Here is a 5,660-nt window from a genome sequence, read left to right as displayed (position 1 = left end):
GTCAACGCGACTGCTTCCGGTTCCTGCGACAGCAGGCGGCTGATTGGACGAAATCCCCGTCAATCAGGACTTCGACCCCCGCATTTCCACCAGATGCTTGGAGAAGGCTCTGTGACGAGTGTAAACCAGCGTGTGCTTGAATTACGTGTATTGTGGGGGGGGGGGGGGCATACATGTCCTCACGGTCATATAATTAATCATCCACTTTTAAGAGCTGGTTTAAAGATAGTAGACTTATTCAGATCCTTTAATTGAGTACTAATTACTAATACAGAAATGTACAAAAAATACTCACAATAAAAATCCTGCATGAAAAAACTTAAGTAAAACCACATCAATATTTTCAGGAAAGTAGCCTATTAAAGTAAAAGTACTGGTTTGTTCGCCCTGACTAATATAGGCTATTATCATGTATGATATCATTAGTTTATTTTAAAGATAGTAGACTTATTCAGATCCTTTAATTGAGTACTAATTACTAATATAGAAATGTACAAAAAATACTCACAATAAAAATCCTGCATGAAAAAACTTAAGTAAAACCACATCAATATTTTCAGGAAAGTAGCCTATTAAAGTAAAAGTACTGGTTTGTTCGCCCTGACTAATATAGGCTATTATCATGTATGATATCATTAGTTTATTTTAAAGATAGTAGACTTATTCAGATCCTTTAATTGAGTACTAATTACTAATATAGAAATGTACAAAAAATACTCACAATAAAAATCCTGCATGAAAAAACTTAAGTAAAACCACATCAATATTTTCAGGAAAGTAGCCTATTAAAGTAAAAGTACTGGTTTGTTCGCCCTGACTAATATAGGCTATTATCATGTATGATATCATTAGTTTATTTTAAAGATAGTAGACTTATTCAGATCCTTTAATTGAGTACGAATTACTAATATAGAAATGTACAAAAATACTCACAATAAAAATCCTGCATGAAAAAACTTAAGTAAAACCACATCAATATTTTCAGGAAAGTAGCCTATTAAAGTAAAAGTACTGGTTTGTTCGCCCTGACTAATATAGGCTATTATCATATATGATATCATTAGTTTATTTTAAAGATAGTAGACTTATTCAGATCCTTTAATTGAGTACTAATTACTAATATAGAAATGTACAAAAATACTCACAATAAAAATCCTGCATGAAAAAACTTAAGTAAAACCACATCAATATTTTCAGGAAAGTAGCCTATTAAAGTAAAAGTACTGGTTTGTTCACCCTGACTAATATAGGCTATTATCATATATGATATCATTAGTTTACTAATAAGTTAGGTTAGGTAGTTACTTTATTAATCCCCGAGGGGAAATTTTTTTCGCTACAGCAGCATACAGAAGCAACAAGATAATAATAGAACAATAGAAAAGCAATAAAAATAGCAGTAAAAATATAAAATATAAATATCAAATATCAAATGCACAGTATATACAGTGTATACAGTACAGTATATATCTATATATATTATATACAAACAACCAAGAAACACAGTCAACAGTATTATTTTGCCAGAGGTGAGTTATTGTACAGTCTAATAGTGAAGTATCAGTGTGTCGACAGCATGCTACTGTTGTTGCTGCTGGAGGTAGACAAGAGATGTGTTCATCTCTTCAAGTTGCTGCTGGAGGTAGACAACGTGATATCTAGTTTAGGGACACCAGATAAATCTGAGGCGTCATCAGATGATTACTGGGAGAGGAAGAAAGAAAAAACAAAGTTCTGTTTTCAGTTTTTGACCTTTTCTCTAATATTTGCTTTTGGTGAGATGTTGAATCACTTGACATTTCTTGAAATTAAACCAGTTTAGAGGGGGAAATAATTAATTGGTGGGGCTGTTTACAACTCAAAAGTGAAATGCAACTCCCAAAAACACATTGCTTTTTGTAAGAGGTCAGATGCCAAAACAGTTGGAAACCAATGATTTTATTTATTTTTTTTAATTGTATTTTGTAACAGTTTTTTTATACAATCCATTGTCTGGCAAATTGTAGCTGTCAAATAAAAGTAGTGGAGTAGAAAGTACAATATTTCCCTTTTGTAATGGTATAGAGTGGCGGTATAAAATAGCATCAAATGGAAATATTCTCGTGTACTAACTCAAAATTATACTCGAGTACTTCACTGAATGCAGTTTGTTACTTTTCACAACTGAAATTAACTAGGTTGTTCAAATAATATGTTTGTTGGTGTATTGGAGAAATACAGGGGATTTTTTTTTTTTTTTAATAATAGGCTAGATGACACATGAAAAACAAACATTTTTGCTGCCCAAAAGTAGCTTGTACTGGGTGCAATTATGTGAGGTTAGAAGCAAAGCCATGGTAAGTGACTGGTCAGTTTATTATCTATTTGGAAGGTGACATAATATCCCTAATGATATTTTATTCAAATCATTTCATTGTTGTCATCAAACTGCATATATTCAAATTTTAATTTTTTTCTGAGTAGGTCAAGGATGTAACATTCGTGTTGGCTTCAAAATTGACACTGAGTTCAGTTATCACCTCATTGTTCAGTTGACCTTGGAAACAGCCATATACTTAAATGTATTTTTATATACAGAAAATGAATAAACATAAACAAATGAGAACAAGAAGGCCTTCAATTAGTCTGAATTTTTTTTTTAATATACTTAATATTGATGCATGAATAACGCATGAATCCAATACACAGGAGATTTTATTTTCCACATTTGAGTGTTTTTGAAAAGGGTCTGGTCACCTCAACCCTTTATGTGGTTCATATAAGTTTACTGCTCCTGTGTAGTCTATGTACGTATGATACATTGTCTCTTTTGTGAAAAATGTCCATTACATGTGGTGTACCTCAAGGCCCATTCTTTGGACCTCTTATACTTTACCTCATATATAAACAGAGGGCAAGCTTTCTCCTGCCAGTGTTACACTGATCACACACAGTTTTGGCTTTCAGTTCAGCAGAGTTAACGAACAAAGGCCTTTTCAAAAAATTAAATCTTTAACATATTTTTAAACCCATTCTTTCATAATTTCTATCGAATGATTTATCTCGTCCCATTTATTTGAATATCACATGAAAATAATAACACAATAATATCACATAATAATTAATCCATCTTGATTTTGAAGCATGTATCTTTGTTTTGGAAGTTGTTATACAAATGCTTTACATATGAAGATGATGATTGGTATAATTATCATGAACAGTTGTAGTAGTGAAGGTATTTCTGTTCCTATTCCTGTTTTTATCAGCTGTTTTACTGCACCTGATCGACCTGTAATAACTTTTTTTTACACACTATTAGGATGACATGTTCAATAAAATGGAATCAAATACAATATCTTACAGAAAGCCTATATTTCTAACAACAATATTTTTTAACTGCTTTATATACTGAAATGATGTGGAACAAAATATTGGACATTTATATCATCCAATACAGAATTAATGCTTCTCGAGCAAAGTCAACAGAAAGTGAAAATATTGCCCTCAGTACAGCTTTTCTGACAATCCATGACAATCAAGGAGCAAAAACCTCCCCACTTCAAACACTAGGCAGAATATCACACAGTAGCTTTGTGGTCATTTAAAAAAATATATAATGTATTGGGTGTCAAAGTTAGTCAATTGCTTATTCTTTCTACTTTGGAGCAATAGTTTCTGTGCAATAAAAATAATCCCAGTATATAATAATACAATAACAATAATGCAAATGCAAAATTGCATGCTGTGATTTAGAAATGAAACATTTTTTATAAAACAGCTGAAGCCATAGAATAGTGCAAAGCCAATAAAGTGTGAATATCATGGAAGTGAACCAATAGTTCACATCTAATTGACATGTGCAGTTAAATAAGTTAGATTTGTGTTTAAATGTATTCATAAGGCATAAAATACACTGAACCTCTTTTTTTTTCTTCAAACATTTTCTTACCTACTTTGATTTAAACATTTGGAAAAGCCTTAAAAGCCATCCTCTTAAATTATTATTTTTTACATCCATTTTTGCCACGTTATGAAGATGAGTTGCAATACTGATTGTCATATCTTATATATATAGGATGTATAGCCTATTATTAGAATAGTAGAATTTTGTATTACTATACTTAGTATATTATTACTATTAGTAATAGTGGTGGTAATGCCCTCTTATAGTCAACAAAATGAAGACTGATGTCATCAGGCTTATTAGCTGAACGAATAGAGGCTTTAAAAAGCTTTAACATGAGTTGCAGGTAAATGGTTTCATCAATAAGATCTGATTGGGCCTATGTATTACTATTGGACTAACCATGTCTCCAAAGCTGACTGATAACACATCATCTGAGACAGATGATATAGAATTTCCTAAGAGTTTAAGATCTCCATGTTTCTTCCAGTCGTATTATCTCACAGTGATATTCATATCGATATTAAGGGTTTTCTTCTGACAAAGATTAGGCAGCAGGAGTGATGACACACTGGCAAATCAAACAGAAAAAAATACCATGAGCCACAAATGTTTTTAAAAGCCGTTTTGCACTTTTCACCAAAGCAGCCAATTAAAGCTGAATGTATTTATTGCATTAAAAGAGACAGAGCAGGTCCCTTCAAACTGCCTTTTCATAATGAACACATTTACCAAAGGTAATTAATATATAAACTCTCCCGATTTGTCACTTTGATTTGTATTTTAGTTAATTGTGAAAGTAATTACGGAGCAAATTAACAGCTTTCAGGAAAGAAAAGGGTTTTAGGGTCCGGTTCCATCTTCAGGCGCCTTATTAATTTTCTCTCTCCTGGATGTGATGAAAAGGAGCGATAAATCTGGGTGATCGGCGAAGGCCAATACTAAATGGCTCCATATTTCACCGCTGCTTTAATAGAAATATTCATGTAGGCCCTTTAATGAAATTAAACCCGTGGTGGGGACAAGGCGCAGCTCCGGCGTGATGATCAAGAGTCCGGCTGTTATAATAATCAGGCTGATAAAATGCGTCTAATTGATAGGGGGGAAAGCAGAAGAAAGAAGACCTCTGTTTTGGTGACTCATTTCTGCTAAATGTCCAGAGGTGAAGATGTTTATTTATCCCATTAACAATATCGTAGTAATTTTTGAATAGAGGCCGCGCTCTTTCAGCTTGTCTCGTGGCTTTCATGGCAAAAATGTGTGCAAACTGGAGATTTTTTTTTTATCATTAGAATTGAGGTCAAAAGACAAATAAAGAAGAAGAAAAAAAAAACAATTTCATATAGAAATGCTAATTTGAGGAACATTTTGCGCAAATCCTCAAATGGCAAGAATTACAGACCCTTGATTGGGACCATAAATCCCCACATCATCAGCATTTGCACATTTTTCCAATGTTTGGTGGCAAATTAAAACAGTGAATTGACTCTCTCCCTCTTTCTTTCTATTTTTTTCTACGTTACCATGCAGGCCTACATCCCACCCACATCAATCTCCCCGTTATCATTCTGTAATTGGTCATGATCATCAAGGTCCACAATTAAATGGCGATCCTTTACTTGAAAACTACCCGGTGACTTGTTGATTTCCCCGGAGCAAATAAACGTCCCAGGAGCGCGGTTAGCTGATGAATTGACAAAAACTAATCAGCTTTATTGGTAGACAGGTTAAGGGCAACGGGGTGTCAATAATTCTCATTTTGACCTCCTCTTCCATT

The sequence above is a fragment of the Embiotoca jacksoni genome, unplaced genomic scaffold (assembly GCF_022577435.1).
Source record: "Embiotoca jacksoni isolate LCO1_2020_lvr unplaced genomic scaffold, fEmbJac1.0.p SCAF_25, whole genome shotgun sequence".
In the NCBI taxonomy this organism is placed as follows: Eukaryota; Metazoa; Chordata; class Actinopteri; family Embiotocidae; genus Embiotoca; species Embiotoca jacksoni.
The sequence above is the reverse complement of the archived record's forward strand: the minus strand, read 5'-3'. Positions refer to the sequence as shown.